The sequence below is a fragment of the Amphiura filiformis genome, chromosome 19 (assembly GCF_039555335.1).
Source record: "Amphiura filiformis chromosome 19, Afil_fr2py, whole genome shotgun sequence".
In the NCBI taxonomy this organism is placed as follows: domain Eukaryota; kingdom Metazoa; phylum Echinodermata; class Ophiuroidea; order Amphilepidida; family Amphiuridae; genus Amphiura; species Amphiura filiformis.
In genome coordinates, this window is record NC_092646.1 from 5,619,145 (window position 1) to 5,638,124 (window position 18,980).

The 18,980-nt window shown below is 39.5% G+C and overlaps 1 long non-coding RNA gene across 2 annotated transcripts in view; it reads right to left on the reverse strand.

The window, feature by feature from the left end:
• The window catches only part of LOC140140854 (uncharacterized), a 103,350-nt gene that overhangs the window by 64,290 nt on the left and 20,080 nt on the right, over positions 1 to 18,980 (reverse strand). For both annotated transcript variants that reach the window (XR_011857319.1, XR_011857318.1), the window contains exon 3: positions 12,712 to 12,826. This is a non-coding gene — a long non-coding RNA (uncharacterized lncRNA). The remainder of the gene's footprint in view (positions 1 to 12,711; positions 12,827 to 18,980) is intronic.

The following is an 18,980-nucleotide window of genomic DNA, read 5'->3' on the forward strand; positions in this document are numbered from 1 at the left end:
TCGCTATTTTTATTGTGCAAATTGAGTTCGGGCCCTTTTTTCTGTTTGAAGCAATGATTTAAATAGTGTAAAAATTATGCACCAAATGGCTTCAATCGGACATTCATTTTGCAAATTTTTCGAACTTCTGCAGGAGGCAAAACTCTTGTTCCCGAAAGGCTTCATGTACCGTTATTTCACCAATTTTCGGCTTTTTCAAAGTAAAATTTTACACACTAACAAATCATGCTAATAGGTCACATCCCCCTCAGACACCCCCCTGCACAGTGGATAAACAAGCAGCCATTTTTTATTCTGCTTTATTTACCAATTTGTGTTTAACACAATTTATAGGCCTACAACTGAAGAAAAAACTTGTTCACGAAAAAGGCTTCATTAACCGTCATTTCACAAATGTTCGGCTTTTTCAATTAAAAATTTTACACACTAATAGTGCCAAAATCGTCTACCAAATCGCTTCAATTAGGTCTTCATTTTCCAAAAGTTTCTTAATTCTGAGGGGGGCACATGCGCGACGGGATGACCGCTAGGCGGCCATTTCTTTATTTTAGTATTTTATCATCACACCCCCCTTGAAAAATTCCTGCGTACGCGCATGCAAATGAGTCAATCAATATCACTTCAACTGGGGATTTCTTTTGCGATTTATGCAGCATCATGTCTTCTGGAGGCAGATTTGAACTAATGACCTTTCGTGAAATCGCCCTATAGTAGTTTATAAATAATAATTGTCCATCACCAATACAGGCCTATGTGATTCACACAATAATAAATGCACAACTTCTAAAGTACTTTTAAGTTAAAACCTATAGAAATCATTGAAACACTGTTCTGAACTGAAATTAACTGATCTAAACAATGGTGATATATTCAAGCAATTTTGACCATAAACAAGAAATCATTTCCAAAATTAATTTGCTTTGGTGACAAGACAATAGATACACGACTAAGAAAAATCGATTAACGTGTAGTACTTGCAAGTATGCGCTATTGTGACTGTGAAATTTCAAGTAATAAACATATCGACATTTTGTTAAAATCTCCGGTTATGTACTTAAACCAACCGGAGGTTGCTACTTATGCATTCTTGAATATTCATATACCAATGACCTCTGCCAACCGGACGGAACCGCCCGGAACCGGCGGTCAAGTTTTGATTTGCTCCCTAACATACCCTGCAAAAATCAAGACTTTCTAAGGTGTTGTAGTTTTGACAAAATCCGATATTTTGAATAAAATTTTGACAATTAAAATATTAATCAAACTCTGTGACGCGATGTTCAGAACACTGTACGTATATATAGTACAGTGTATATGGCAGTGTGGATGGCGACATACGAGTTGGCATAAAAATCCGATTTTGCCAACATTTTGTGGAAAATAACTGCAATTCTATTTCTCATGGAAATATAATTAAGGCTTTAATCAATGAAGACATAAATCAGCAAAATTATCCATATATTAAATGATCAAACAATCAACTATAAATAAATATAAAGAAAAATAATATAAACAGTTATAAAGAAATATAATAATAATAATAATAATAATAATTTATTTCTTATATAGCGCAGTACTGACTAAAGCATTTGATCTTGTTAGCAGGGACGGTCTATTCAAGATGCTTCCTCTGATTGGCTGTCCACCTAAACTACTCAGCATAATTCGTTCTTTCCATGATGGGATGATGAGTACTGTTCAGTTCGATGGCTCAATGTCTGAAGAATTTGGTGTCAAAAGTGGAGTAAAACAAGGCTGTGTACTCGCACCAACACTGTTTGGCATTTTCTTTGCACTGCTACTCAAGCACGCCTTCAAGTCAACCACAGAGGGAGTGTACCTTCACTCACGATCTGACGGTAAACTCTTTAACATTGCACGCCTGAAGGCCAAGACCAAGATAAGGGAAGTACAGATTAGAGACATGCTATTCGCTGATGATGCTGCGATAGCTGCCCACTCTGAAATTGAGCTACAGAAACTGATGGATCATTTTGCATCAGCTTGCGACCTCTTCAGCCAACCATAAGTCTGAAGAAGACTCAAGTCATGGGACAGGGCACTATAGCTCCACCATCAATCCACATCAGTGATCAGCAACTTGAGGTAGTTCACCAATTCACCTATCTAGGCTCTACTGCCACAGACAATCTATCTCTGGACGCTGAGCTCAACAAAAGAATCGGCAAGGCGGCCTCTACTCTCTCCAGGTTATCTAAGAAAGTATGGGAGAACAAGCAGCTCACCAATACAACAAAGATGGCGGTCTACAAGGCATGTGTAATCAGCACGCTCCTCTATGGTAGTGAATCATGGACAACCTACTCTCCACAAGAACGGAAGCTGCAAGTATTTCACCTGAGATGTCTACGCCGCATTCTTGGAATCTCCTGGAAAGACAAGGTCACAAACAATGAAGTCATGTCTAAGGCGGGTATCCCATCAATGTATACGCTACTACGTCAACGTCCGCCGATGGCTAGGACATGTCAGCCGAATGGAAGATGGTCGCATTCCCAAGGATCTCCTCTCACGGAGAGCTATCTTCAGGACTCAGAAGAAAGGGTCGACCGCTACTCCGCTTCAAGGATGTCTGTAAGCGTGACTTGAAAGCACTTGACATGGACTGGGTCACCTGGGAATCTGCTGCTAGTGACAGAAAAACTTGGAGGCAACATCTCTCTGACGGCCTAAAAAGGGGAGAAGACGTTATCCAGAAAGCTGCTGATGAAAAACGAGCAAGGCGCAAAGCCAGTCAGTGTGAAACATTCAAACCAACCCTACCAGATGCATCAGTCTTCAGATGCCAGGTCTGCAATAAAATCTGCAAGTCTCGCATTGGTCTATTCAGCCACACAAGACGATGCTTTCCAACCACCTCAGACGGCGCTACTCCATAGTCTGCGAAGACTGACGGATGCCAACGACAATATAATATCTCAAAGCGCTTTACAATAAACATGATAATAACACATGATACAAATTTATACATGGAAAGCAAATATATAAATTACACTGGTTAAAAACTATGCACATATAAAACCAATTAACATGATTAAGAACAAGATTAAAACCTATACCAAAACACTGCATAAAGATAAGCTAACATTGCACATTTAACGAGCGCAAGTACACTGAAACAAACCAACAATAATTATGTGCAAGGTAAAGCTTAAGTAATCATTTTAAAATACAACATAATTACACAGGAAAAATACAGTATCGAAACGCAGGGAACCAAACTGCGGGGAAAAGACAATTAAAAAGTCGAAACGCACGCAGGATCATAAATAAAGACCAAAAAAAAGGCTCCTATGAATTATTAAAAGCAATTTTGAAAAAATGTGTTTTGAACTGACTTTTGAAGTGTGCAAGAGATGAAGATGATTTAATGTGAGCCGACAGTTTGTTCCACAGAAGGGGTGCAGCATAACAGAAAGCCCGCTCGCCATAAAATTGAGTTTTACCCCTTGCTGGTAGACGGAGAATGTTTTGTGACGCAGAGCGCAGAGATCGGCCAGGATTGTATGTGATTAAAAGATCGGCAATATAAGATGGAGCAAGACCATTTAAAGCTTTAAAAGTGATAAGCAATATCTTGAACTCAATACGGGGTACACAACAGGGAGCCAGTGGAGATCGAAAAGCACTGGCGTAATGTGATCGCGATATTTGACCCTTGACACCAATCTAGCCGCAGAATTTTGAATTTTGATTAATTAATAATATTGATTAATTAATTTAAATTGAGTGACTGACTGAGTGAACAGTCATTGATTGATAATTAATTGATTGATATAAACACAGCCAAATTAAAAAGTCGCCACTAGTTCCATCCCCATTTAATCAGAGTCTGATGAGTTTATGGCAAAATAATTTATATAATAATTTTCTATTATACACTTTCCTTCGAAGGTTGATACCAAATTTAATATCAAAAGTTTAATCATCATATGAGCATAGGAACCGTTGTTTGGAAATTCAAGTAATTTTAAAAATGACAATTAGGAATTGACCATGCAAAAGTCAATGCATGGTACCAGCTGTGACCCAAAGCAACCCATACAGGAATCATTGTACACTTGCCTGCGCACAATTAAAAGAGCGGGGTATTTGATTTGCATTTTGATATGCATGGGTAAACCTTTAATGACAATGAAATTAGACCTCTCAGATGCGTGTAGATGTTGAGAAGAGGTGGTTTATAATCTGCCGGCCTATTCAAACGATGTAATTCTTGGCACTCGCGCTAGCTCTGCCGTGTTATACAACTCCCTATGTCATTTTTAAAATTGCACAAATTTCCAAACAACAGTTTCTATGCTCACGATGTTAAACTTTTGATATCAAATTTGGTATCAACCTTCGAAGGAAAGTGCATAGAAAATTATTATATAAATTCACTTCGGGGGCACTGCTAATTCAAAGACGTCTCTGATATCAAAGACGGGTCAGTGATTTCACATACGGGGTCTGTGATATCACATACGTCGTGCTTTTTTTTACAGTTTGGCACTAGATGCACATCGGAACGAAGGTGACTGTATCGAATATGCTTTCCTATGTTTAGCAAATATCTGCCTGTGCAAACATCATATCTATCTGTGCTAATTCTGACCGATGGTCCCAGAAAACTCTGAGATTGGCAAAATCGAGCCATATCCAACGTTTTGAAGTAACAAAAATCCCAAGTCATGGGGGAGTGAATATTTTGGCAAGGCAAAAAGGAGGGAACAATGCATTTTTGGCCAGTCAACGAAGGGGGAGGGGAGCGATTTTTGGCACGCATTGTGGCGGCAACTTTTCAAAAATATACTTGAAAAATGGCCCCTACGGAAACGTTCAGGCCTAACCTCGTGGCCTGACTCTTGCACACGATGCATGGGATGAATTGGAGAAATATGGACACTTGTATTTTATTGATAGGGGTAGGGTTATGTTATGATTAGGTGACTCAAAATAGATCAACAAATTACGGTAAACCAGGCGCGTGCCGACTGCCCAGGGAGTGAGGCTTTGGGGCCTGCAGCCCCGGGTCTTAAAAAAAATGAGGGAGACAGAGAGAGAAAGAGAGAAGGGAGAGGAAGGAAGTGACAGAGCAGTGGCATAGCCAGGCCCGTTCTTTTTTTTTTGGGGGGGGGTGCTGATTTTGAAAAAGTGGTTCTTTTTTTTCTTTGGGGCAATTTTGTAAAAAGTGGACCTTCTTCACAAACTTTGGACCTTTTTTTGACTAAAAAGCATAAAAAACATATTTTGTTGCTCGCTACGGTCGCAAATTAGGATTTTTTTGAGGACTTTTGCCCCACCGCACGGCTCCACTCTGCGTATGGGCCTGGGCATAGCCAGTGGGGCAGTATAGTGCCCCCTAAAAAAAATTGAAGGGCGGAAAAGGGAGGGAAAATGAAAAGATCTACTTTTTCGGTCTGATTTCCCAAAAATTGAAAGAAATATCCCGAAACTGAAAACATATATAAAATAACTGCCAATACCGGGACGAAAATGTTTTAAAAATCAGGACAAAATATTAGCAAAACTGGGTTGAAAATTTTGTTTTGCCACAGCCACCCAGGTTCATTTCAATATCCGGGATTTTAGGCAAACGAAAGGGGATAAGTGGAAAGAAAACAAGGAAGAAAACAAGAAGAAGCGAGGAAGAGTACGTTCTGAGTCATTGCGCATCATAATTATGTTCATGCTTGAAATTTGTGACACGGAAGTCGCATCCACTGGAAATCCATTCTAAAATACATATTATGCATTATCATGACATGGTTATGGCTATAATAGGCTATGCTTAATCATGGTGGTCGGAAAAATAAGTTAATAATAGGGGCCTAATGCAAAATGATGCACCAATTGGCTTTTAGTTTGAGGATAATATCCCCCTCACAAGTCGGGTCCGTTGAAATCTGTTATGCCCAAAATAATACTGAATAATAAGTGTAAACTTTTACACCAAATGACTTTATTGTGCCTTTCATAACTTTTTGAAAATAATTCTCCAACTTCTGAGGGAGCACATCCCCTCAGGCACCCTTCTCTGTCAAAAAAGAAAAGGCTAACTTGCATTTATCCATATAGGCCTAATTGAGCAGGTTCATACCCATGCAGAAGTCAGGTCCGCAGGAAATTTGTTAGGAATTATAGGCCTATCTTTCATAGATATAATGACTATAGGCCTATTATAGCACACCCCCTCAAGCAAAACAGAAAAGCCTAAACTTAGGCGGAATTGGAGGAATTATTGAGCACGAGTGTTCATAGGCCTAAAACTAAAATTCGCGGCTCAGTTGGAAATCTGTAAAAAAAATATATGCTCCGAAAATAACCAATAAACAGTTTTGATGTGTCCGGAGAATTGAAAGTCTGCAAAATGTCGCCGAGGGAGCAAAATTATTCTGCAGCATTTAAGCTCAATAATGAAAAAGAGCAACATTTTTTTAGCATTCTCCGATTTCTCACGTTCACTAGAAAGAGTGTATCCCGAGCCCGTGATTTAATTCATAAATTGGATAGTAAAATTAGCAGGAGCTAGCAGCACTTGGGCTAGCTACAACCCTGATCATGCTGATTAGGCCTACTCACAAAATTATTCCCGTTGCGCCAGTTCACGTTTACAATATCGTTTACGGCTGGGTTGAGACTAGGGAGTATGTGATTTATGAGACGTCTTTGAATTATGATACTGTCAGGTGACTCGGCACTGAAGAGTCTTTGATATCAGAGACGTCTTTGAATTAGCAGTGCCCCCGAACTGAATTATTTTGCCATAAGCTCATCAGACTCTGATTAAATGGGGATGGAACTAGTGGCGACTTTTTTAATTAGGCTGTGTTTACTACATGAAGCTATCATTGATTAAAATGATCATTAATCCCAATTCCTGAACATAATTATACATGCAGTGGTTTTTTACCTAGCCTGAAACTGGAGAAACATCATCAATCAACCAACCTATCAATCAATATTGTTTCCCCAGGTTGTAATTGATTGATTGATACTTGATTGGACAGAAAATTCTCCAACTACCCACAATAATCATTTAAATTACTATGCTATCTTCAGTAGATAGCAGATATTTGCCTTCTGATTATTCCTGTTCAATATGGAGCAGAAATAATTTCAAAAATCCTGAACATTTGTATATAATTGGGTCTTATTTTGTCAAATTTTGGTACATTTACAGGTGTCTAAAATCTGAAAATAATAGTGTTTAGCATCACAAACATGCCAAAGGGTGTCATAAAAGGGGTATTGGTGAGCAATGTCACATATACACAATTTTCAAGAAAATGGCCAAAAGCTTTTTATGGCACATTTCTTGTGAGTATTTTGTACATTGATGAAACTTGTTTAGCATGGTTGGGTGTGTTATAATTGTAGATGCAACTTGTTCAGCATGTTTAAGAGTGTTATAATTGAAGACCTCAGAACTAAAAGGAGGTTAAGGTGGTAACACCCCTTGATAAATTTGTGACTATGTTTGCATTGTTCTCAAAAAATAATAACACACTGCTAACAAAAGTTATGTATATTATATAGGGGCAAGGAATCCAGTTTTTAATTCCAGTGACTCATGACAAGTGGTACATGATAAGACAAGTGGTACATGATAAGAAAAGAGGTACCACTAGAATGTACCTCATTTCTTAACATATATAATGAACCACTTGTATCATAGGGCTACGATGCGTTTCAGAATTGAGGTCGAAAATTCTTTTAATGAACAAATTGGGTTGGGTTTTGTGTCCAAATTTTTTCTCCATTGGTAGTTCTTTTTAAAACAAGACATTTAATTGGGGGTCCTTAAAAATATTTGTACGGAGATGTGCCAGGCAGACTTTCACTTTTTGCTGTTTTTGCAACCCATCAGTACACACATTTTTCACAAAAAGCACCCATATTTGCCCTAATTGTGTGCGCTTTTAAGGGCACATTTGCCCAAATGCAAACCTGTAATCATTGCCATTACTGAATCCTGGCTGAACAATAAGATATCTGATAATGAACTCACTTTTAATAATGACTATCTTGTGTTTAGAAATGATCGGCCATCACGTGGTGGTGGCGTTTGTTTACTGATTCATCATTCTTTGAATCCACAATTATGTCGTAACATGAACATTTTAAACTGTGAAACGTTATGGGTTGAGTGTACGTTAAAGAAAGTGAAGTTGAGATTATGCTTGTACTACCGCCCTCCTTACCGCTCTACCAACACCCTCCCTCAACTGAGTTCCAGTATTGCTCAAGTTACTGCCACGTGCCCTCCCAATACTAAGATCAGCATCATGGGTGACTTCAATGTTGATTTGTTAGACCCATCCCACTACCTGACCAATGAATTAATGGATTTCAAATCCAGCCATGAGTTATTTCAGCATGTTTCTGAACCCACCTGTTTTTGGGCCACCGGCCAATCTCTGATTGACCATATTTACACCAACGATTCCAGCTTAATTTGTGATGTTAACAACCTTTCCCCCCTTGGTGCCTGCCACCATAGTGTAATTAGGTGTAATGTCAAACTTCACCTTATCAGATCCTAAAGCTGCTGTGGACAGATCCATTTGGTTATATAGCAAAGCCAACTGGGATGCTGTCAACAGCAATTCAGCAAGTGGAAGAAAACATCTAAAGCCGACATTTATACCAAATATAAAGCTGCTAGGAATGCCCTTTCAAATCAGTTGAAATTTGCCAAGCAATCTTTCTTTGCTGATGGCCTTTTGAACAATAACTCTCCCACTAAATCCTTCTGGGGCTATGTCAAGTCTCGGTCTGGCCAATCCTCCATTCCCGATACCATCAATTACAAGGGAACCTGCACCTCTACTCCTCTTGAGATTGCCAATACTTTTAGCCTTTTCTTTTCTGAGTGCTTTAATATGAATACTGCCTCAGACTTTGCTGCTCCTCATTATAACATTGATAATCCTTTATCTCATTTCAGGTGCAGCCCTGGGGAAATTGTGAAGCTCATTAGCAAGCTGAACAATAACTCAGCTGCAGGTGGGTCATTATTTCTCAATTCACCCAATGGGAAACACCTCACCCCCTGGAATCTCTCTCACGCAGACCTTCTCTGTAAATGCAATCTCCCAAGCCTGTCTAAGCGTCGTGACATTGCTGCCCTTAGCCATCTTTTTAAGATCCTCAACCACCTCTGCTCTTCTCCCAACCCATTCAAGCCCCACCCCACTCTCCGCAATCGCAATAGCCTCTCTCTTGATACACCTTTCCGAAGGCTCACACTCTGCCAAAGGTCTTTTTACCCATATGTTCCCACCTTGTGGAACTACCTGCCCGAGGATGTTGTCAAAAGCACCTCCCTACCAGCCTTTAAATCTGCTGTTTGTCTCCACCTCGTGTAGCCATTTCGTTTGGTCTCCTTTTATTTCTCCATTCCACCTGTCCTTGTCGTAATTATGTTTTTTTTATTTTGTTTTTGTTTTTGATGTAATGGGCATCCCTTTAATTTAGTGATTTCACTATTGGGTTTGTCCAGGCTTTTTCTAGCCTATTGTTATAAATATAATATTATTCACCACTAAAACCCCACCCATCAAATCGATATACCAAAATTGCTCAAAATACCCAAACCCCTGGCACATCCTTCAACCTTGTAGACCCCCTACCCCCACTTCAGTTTTCATGCAATTTACGAGGTAGTCTATATGGGAAAGTCATTTATGTTAATGTATTTTTTGCAAAGCCTTTTCAGAAAATCCGACTATGTACTTTGGATTTTAAGCAGAACTTTACCCCAGGACTTTGTCTCTAACACACACTGTCAATCATACTTGTTTATCAATCCAATTTTACAGAGTTTAACTTGTTGTGTATGATGTAGTGAATGGTAATGACATGTGCCAGGAGGATTTAAATCATAGTGAGATCTGGACGACCAATCACAAGCATGCAAGCCAGATCAATTTAAAGATACATTACATCATGGCCCATTTCAGTAGGCCAGAAATTGGCCTACCGTATTGTTTGTAATAAACGCTCCCCTCTAATAACGCCCCTTCAATTTTTCCGTGAAAATTGACAAAATCTAAACATTTCCATGCCATAAACTAGACTGTCCCACAGTCTCGGTTCGGTCCGGCCTGGATAATGGAACGATACATAATTACATAATAGCCTATCAAAATATGCCATAGTCCTTCACTCCCCATTCTAAATACACAGCGCCCAAAACCAATTCCCAGCGCCCAAAACCAATTCCTCTTTCTACACAAATTGATGCCACTACACTAATCACACCTCCTATATTGAACGCTAAATTTCAGTGACCGCTCCCCCACGCCGAGACTGTTCCAGAGTGTTAGAGATCTCCCTTCCAAAAATTTTTTTCAGTACTTGCAGAGAATTACCTCTTCTTTGATGAAATGCTATTCCGAGAGTTGGGTGATGTTGGCGCGCAATAATACAGGCATGTAAAAATGTGCGAAAATAGGAAATTATGACCTTTGACCTCTGTTAACTATGTGCGCCATCGAAATCCCAAAAACTTTTTGCTGAAAAATGAAACTTACCATTGAGGTCTTTAATTTCAAACTTGTTCGGACTTGGGATCTTGATGGCGCAGCCCGTTATGATGCTTTGAAGTTTGCACGAGGGCGCTTTCATCAAATCATTGGATTTGCTGATTTTGTGTGCCATCAAGATCCCAACTTTTTTTCTTGGTTTTTGTAATGTAACCATTTGGTACTTCTGGCTCTTAACAAAGGTCTAGAACTGTGTTTTGGAAATATTTTCACTGAAACACCTGTGACACCGACTTGGAGTAATTTGAAAATGGCCCATCATGTTTTTAAGAAAGGTCATGCCAAGGACTGGCCCTTAAAATTTGGAGGCACTAGCCAGTCAGACGTGTAACCAGTGGCATGTGCAAAAGGGGGACCATGTGCCCCCCTCACTTTTGTCAGTCAGTCAGGGGGAATGTAGCAAGGTGGGAATTGGTGAATTCGCTATTATTTTAGAACAGTTGGGGAAATCAAGACTCCCTACACGTCTGAAAACTTACGAACGCCAACTGCATGTAACTCCATCCCCCCATCCCACCCGCAAACCCATAATCTAAAAAGGTCCAATTTGTTCCGATAAAAAGGTCCAAAAGGGGAGAAATAAAAATTGACAATAATTTAAGGTCCACTTTTTGGTGATACAGTGTTCAAAAAGTAAAAGAGAGGACAATTTTAAGGGGGTTAAAAATATGTGGAAGGGCACTTTTCATTCTAATAAGGTTTTGTAAGACCCATACCCCCTTCAATGTATCCTGCGTACAGGCCTGCCCCCAGTGGCCCATTCATCTCAAGACACTATAGTTTTATTATAGTTTTCCACCCCAAACCAGTGCCCATATTTGCTCCCTATACCATTTTTGTGACAAATTCTTCCTGTTTTACCCCCAAAATCCTGTAGGAAGAAAAACCCAAATTTTTAGCATCTGCACTCGAAAGAACCCATTTTAAGGAACTTCCCCTCCAAAAGATCCCATTTGTTTCACACAATTTTTCTCCTAAAGACCTCCCATGTTTAAAGTTGCAGCTGTGTTTTATTTATTATTAGGGTTTATGCCAATGCCAAATCATTACCATGATAACATAATTATATTGAAAAAATTATGGATACTACATGTATGAGCATTAAAATGCCACACGCAGTTGGGCTAGTACAGCTAGAGGTGTTGTGTGCGCCGACCATGATTGGGGGGTACCAGGCCTGATGGGGGGGGGCACAAGCCATTTTGTGGCAATTTTTCATATGGATTTTCTAAATGTTCAAACCGATTGAGGGTATACATTCCCCCTTGCCCCTATGAAGATGCGTCACTGGGTCAGTACTCATAGAATATTATAGGCCCAACAACAAAATTACACACCATTGGTGCACAAGACATGGATGGACAAGTCCAGCCCTGGTCATACCAAAAAATATATGTGACGTGTCATGTCAAAAGGAGACACTTTTGGGCAGGTTATCAATTTTGAGGTTTTTACATATCTTAAATATAGAGATATTTTGCTCCACAACGCCCTTTTTTTCAATGAAATCGGACATTCCTAAGCGAAGATATTGAATTTTTAAGTTATGGTATTATAAAATTGGAAATTGAGATATCGGCCTTTAAAAATATTATTGACAATGTTGAGAATAGGAATTACCTTGAAAAATGTCTCCAAAAATACAAGATGCCAGTTATATTCCGGTCTGAAACTATCAGACAATATTTCTAACATTAATAACATCACAAATTTGCAACAAACCCAAACTGTGAAAAAAATCATCCCCGGGCAGATTTTTTCTCCATTCATGATCCTGCCCAAAAGTGTCTCCTTTTGACATGACACGTCACATATAATAAGTTCCAAACCGGACTCTTCACACATTGCCATTCTTTACTATTTTGATGAAGGTTTTGAGAAAAAGTGATTAAATATTTTCACATCTGCTGCATGTAAGACCGGATGGGCAGGAAAATACCAGACCAAAATTGACCAAAAGTTGTAATGTGCAATTTGGCCCAGTTATATACAATTTATGTCCTAATTTTGACCCAATTTAGCATTAAAATAGCACTTTGTGCCCATAAAGTTATTTTAGTAACGGGTCTTGTCTCGCTCAGTCACCTGTACGCCTATTATTATTAATTATAATTATTTGTTTTTCATAGTAGGCCTAATTGGTTTCTAACTGACTTACCATCCAATTCATCCAATGTGTCAGCCCCAGTGGTAGCGGTATTGCGTAGTCCATCTCATCCGAGATAGCCCTGGTGTCATGTGATCCAAGTTCCTATGATGTCTGAGTCCTCCATCTATAATGTAAAAAGATCAAGAATAGGGTTTTAACCAACTGATCATAATTTATCCACATACATGCAGGCGCCAATATTGGTGGGGTGGTGATTGGAATCATTTTATGGACTATCCCCCTTATCAAAATATTGATCCCCCAAAAAGAACAGTTTGATTAATGCATCTCAAGGGCCAGGGCTCTCTTAAAGGGGCACTCAGAGATCGGTCAATCCCAAACTACAGTATTCCCCACGCATGTTCTTTTTCTTGCAGTTTAGTAGTGTAGTAACTAACCCCTACCAGGAATAAGCAAAATGCTATGTTTTCTAATAAATATAGGCAAAAGAAGCATCTCCTATGCCCGGGCATAGGTTTCGAGTGTGGTCTGCCGGTATTTACGATTCAGATTTCAGTTTCAATTTCAGGGTTGCAAAATTGCGAACTTATAACCCAATTGGGCAATTTTTGAAGATTACCCCCACGATTTTTTGACAATGTTCTGTCTCATAGAAACTTGGTCGCTGGAATTTTTACGAGCAAAATTGAGCCATGTTTTCATGATTGGTTCTCGCAACTTTGGTACATATCTATTTCATAAAAATGGTTAAGAAAAATATTGGGCGACTTCTGGATATTCAGCAATTCGGGCTGAAAATATTGCCAACCCTGAACTGTTTACTTCCTGGTTTTCAGCCAGCCACAACGAGATACTCATGTACCATGTATCAGAAATACTTTCCTGAATGTTTGAATTTTGAAGCTGTAAGGAGATGTGGATGTATTCAGCTAGAGGTATTTACCATTGAACAGCTCAGCGAGGGAATTTTGGACCACAAAATAGCAGTAGAAAGAAGGTAAATTGCAAAGAATACGTCAATAACAATATGACGGACTTGCATGGGATGATAACATGGCTTCAAAATTGGGCACCCTGAGTGTGTGTATGTACAGTAACATGAATAGACTAGTATGTGAACTGCCAGGAAAGTTTGAGCCTTTTGACAACTGCGAGGCCTATCAAGAACGATTAGAAAAATGTTTCACTGCTAATGATGATGTGATAAGGTGATCATACCTGCTGGAGGATATCTGAATAAAAATAATCCTGATCATCCTGCCTGCCTTGGCATTCATATGAATTGAGCTGTGTACAAGTAGGGGTGAACATGCATGGATGGATGTGACTACATTTAAAGCTATTAAATCGTCCACCAAAAATGAAAAGCTGCATGATAGCCATGCTGTACTCTTGATCAGTATAAATAAGCCTTTAGTGACTGATACTAGTGATAGCAGCATCGCGGTTTAGATTCCTTTGCCGAACCCAGGTTGAAAATGTCAAATGAGTTTGTTTTTGATATTTTTATACTTGGGAGTGGGTCGTCTACTACTACAGCTTCGTGAACTTATGTCATCGATCCTGAATGATTGGGAAATTTTGAAGAGCCCTTGCAAAATTGACTCATTTGGAAAGCATCTGATACGTACGTAGTCCAAGCATTGTTATATTTTGATACAAAATCAATAACCCAGTTGGCACAGCCTCAGGTTAGGATTTTGACGTTGAATCAACGTTGTTGATACAACGTCGAAGTTTCAACCCCCGGTTTCAATCTAACCTGATTTCAACCTAGAGGTTCTAAATTGAAATTGGGTTGAAATTTCGACGTTGATACAACGTTGAAATTTCAACCTGATCTCTAGGTTGAAATCAGGTTGAAATCAAGTTGAAGGCCATTAGGTTGAAGTCCATTTGCAAATACAACGTGATTTCAATGTAATTTCAACGTCGAAATTTCAACGTCAGGTGTGCCCATTGGGAAATCATCAATAAAAAATGGTCTACATGTGTATGGCTCTACAATACTACATTGTACATTCAAAATATGAAGGTAAAATAACAATATTCAGTTGTCAGTGTGGTTCTTCCACACTTATGGGTGGTGCAATTATTACATGTACCCAGGGGTGGTGCATTATGGGGGGCAAAGATATTTTTTTGCAGGCCAAAAAAAATGGGGGGGGGGCAAGCATTTTTGGACAGGTCAAGGGGGGTGAGGGGGCAAGCAATTTTTTGCACAGATATTTTGAGCACCCTTTCTATATTATGCCCTAAAAAGGTGTAGGAAAACATTAGGAACACATTAAAATTTGACAAATTTCCTGCTCATTGCCCTCACATTGAATAAGACAATTTCAGATTTTTAAATTTTGGTTCCCCGAAATCCTACATGTGTGAGGGGCTGTGCAATAATTATGAGCCACGGGGAGAATTTCCAAACAGCTTGCCAAAAATTGCATGCCCCCCTCAGTCCGCCAAAAATTGCTCTCGGCCTACCCACAAATCTTTGCCCCACCCCCTTTGCACTGGGTCTAGATACGGTACATGTTACATGCGCAGCGAGCAGGAAATTTGCATGAAGCGTTTCCGTACTGCTTTCCTAAGCCTTTTTAGAACGTTTTATTTAAAATGGGTGCCAGAAATTTATTTCATTCTTATTTAACCTGGGTTAACCTTTCAATGCACTGGCATTGTTCTCCCAAGGTGCCCAGGTGCCTTGTTCTCCGAAGGTGCTCCCAATTGGTTGCCCCCCTTTTGGCTCGCCAACTATTTCTACCCCAACCCCATTTTTACCCTGCCACCAGGGTTCATTATTGCACACAATGCACTGAATGGTCTATTGTTCTATTGTGTCCAATTTGAGCGCTGACATATTGGAAAATGTTGCCAATCAATATTCATGAGAGTGTACATTCAACGTCCAATTTTCGAAATTGGGTGACTTGTGCTTGGCAGGTGTAAAATACATCAGACTGGGCGTATAAATACGTAACGATAAAGGCATTGGCATCATCGAATGGCTGCCTATAGTGCTGTTAGTGTTAGGCCTATGTGTGTGTGTGTGTGTGTGTGTGGGGGGGGCTGTGTTTAGTTTCTATAATAATTATTATAAGGTCTACATTTATTTGTCATTCATTTCTTTTCCTTTCTCTGTACTTGCTATAGTATCACTCCCTCTTCTTATCTCCCTTCCCTTCTCCATCCCCTCTTACGTTTTGTCCCCTCTCATTCCTATCATTTTCCTTACCTTTCTATTTATTTACGTCTATTTATTTATTTCTCTTTATTTCTTCCTCTTTCTCTCTTCCTCCAGTCCCCTCTCATTCTTCATATCCCCTCCTTCAACCTCATCCCCTCCCAAGACCTCTCACAGAAGAGCTGCCCCCCTTCAGTACGCCACTGATTATGACATTCTCCTTCTTAAAATAAAATAAAATAAAATCTCAATTTGTAAAACAACTTTTATATAGGCCTATACCGGTATACTTATTATATGTTACATGTATACGTAGCTCCCGGGACGTAGCTATTTAATACCATTAGAGACATGGCAGCCATGATGTGTAATCATTCAGCAGGCGCATTCAATTTATTTAAATGAAGCACCTAATGTCAGTGGGGTGACAACGAACTATGCATTAGCGGCTTATGTGTGCCTTTTGTGCTTACGGCTACTCAATCACACCCTTGGGTTTATGTATAACAATAGGTACTTTTCATTCCATTAAGCGCTTTCACGCGACTTGCATTTGATCACTTATTGACAGTAGCCTCCTAGGTAAAGCGTTAATATACTGTCGGCGTCGGGTCAGCTTACCGATTTAATGGTGGAAGCCCTTTGTCCCAAACAAAAGGTACCTTTCGATGAATAGCTTGTCAGATTTCAAATCGGCACAAGGTTTCAATGTGTTACGTAATCTATTTCCTCTCCATCTTATAATAGCTCCATGATTGCACAGCCCAAAAGGGGACAAAGATTTTTTGTCATATCAAAATAAGGGGGGGGGGGCAAAGGTTTTTTGGCACGTCAAAGGGGGAGATTTTTGGCACGGCCAAAGGGGGGAAGTGATTTTTGGCAGACCATTTTCAGAATTCACCATCCCGGGGTACACATAATTATTACACAGCCCCTACCAGGTCAGAGTCACACAATGCTTTCCTTTTAGTGGCTTGTTCATATAATGAGGAGAATTTGGTAGCAGACTAAATTGGTATGTCCTGAAATCTTTTGCAATTGAAACTGAAGTCAATGTGCACATCATCATGTTTGACTGGTTGATATCAATTGTGCAGTAGGATGATGTGTCCATTGATAATGTTTTCTCAGCTTTCAGGAATTACAAAATGTAAAACCAGGTTTGTCAGGAAAGAATGTGCATGTAATGTAGAGTTCCTAAAATTTAAATTGTAGGTAAACAAAAAACCCTGTTCTACAGACCTGACCAACTCAATTTGAGGCTTTTTTTTCTTTTTGTGGTAAGCATGCAAAATCAGAGGCATTTTTGCTGAACCATGAAATGGTATCAGCCTATAAGAGTGAATGTTACTAGCTTACTTACTAGCTTACTTACTAAGTTACTAGCTTACTGACTAACCATTTGGTCTGAAATGGACATATCTCTAAATGCCACAAAGGTATGACCACATGAGTGGTGTCATATGAAAGAGGAAAACATAAAGAACTAGATTTCGCGGTTCTCGGGTTGGGCGGTTCTCGTGATAGGCCTATCTCTAATTACCCAACGCCCGTTACCTATAATACTTGTCCTGACCTATACGATATATGTCTCTCAATGATTAAGACACAACTATCAACTCTGTTTTGTAGCGGTGACGCTTACTTGGAACCTATAATCTGAAAACCCATCGTTCGCCTCTTCCAAACCCTGTCCTGCAACCACATCGGAGGACCCAAAAATACCCGAAATTTTAGAAGTGTCTGGATGTAGGCCGTCAATTCAATCGGGAGAAATGTGAGCATAAGCGGGTATGTTAATCATGTCTTTAAAATAGGCCTATTGGTCCGATGAGATGCACCTGTTAGTCACTATAATACTTTCCGATGCTACTTTGCGCCCGTCGGCACTCCGCATCACTACTGATAGCGATAGCGCACTGCGCGCCGCTGATCGCACTTGGCCTTTAAGCGTTATCTGAACAGCGGCCTTTCGCGTTATCTGAACATGAGCACGCGTTAAGCAGCCACGCGCCGACGCTGAGCAGCAGCGGACAGAGGACAGACACGCCATAATTAGTATTAAGATATAATAAAAATATTTCCAAACGTCGGAGGTCATCCAGGGGTCACAGGGGTCAAAAAAGGTCATTTTAACTGAAAATGCTCCGATTGAGCTTAAATTTAAATGCAATGATCCTTGTGACATTCTAAACATGTTTCAAACATTTTTTCAAATTTATTTAAGGTCATTAAGGGGTCATAATGGGGGTCAAAGGTCAAGGTTCTCAAAATGCTCCAATTGAGCTGAAATTTAAATGCAATGATCCTTATGACATTCTAAACATTTAAAAAATATTTTAAGATTCATTTAAAGTCATTAAGGGGTCATAAAGGGGTCAAAGGTCAAGTTTTCCAAAATGCTCAGATTGAGCTGAAATTTAAACACAATGATCCTTATGACATTCTAAACATGTTGAAAATATTTTTTAAATTCATTTAAGGTCATTAAGGGGCAATAAAGGGGTCAAAGGTCAAGTTTTCAAAATGCTTCAATTGACCTGAAATTGAAATGCAATGATCCTTATGACATTCTTAACATGTTTTAAATATTTTAAAATTCATTTAAGGTCATTAAGGGGTCATACAGAGGTCAAAAGTCAAGTTTTCAAAATGCCAGCTTCTCACGATCAAGGTATATTAAAACGGCAATTAATGAAACAGTCTTATTAAAATTAATACTATCCTGCACAGTATTGCTGCTTGATCAGATCGTCACAGTCATCCGCCTAACTTACCTTGTGCCCTTGCAAAGGGCACAGTTGCTCTAGTTTATTTTATATTCTTTACTTTTCCTCTTTCATTAACACCACTCGGGTGGTCATACCTTCGTAGCATTTCGAGATTATGTCCATTGCAGACTCCGGGTGACAGTGGTATAGGCCTACCACAATATACTGCCAAAGCCACATGGTTCAGCTATGGTGCGGTTATCGCTCTAGTTTGTATGGCATTTCATGGAGTTTTCTGATAAGATTTGAGTTCATCGACTGCACTTTGGTAGAAGCAATAATGAGCACTTACCAGGTACGTACCTTACGGGTGCACTACACTAAATCCTTCCGCATTTGGTGTAACCCTTCATAGTTCCGGTAAA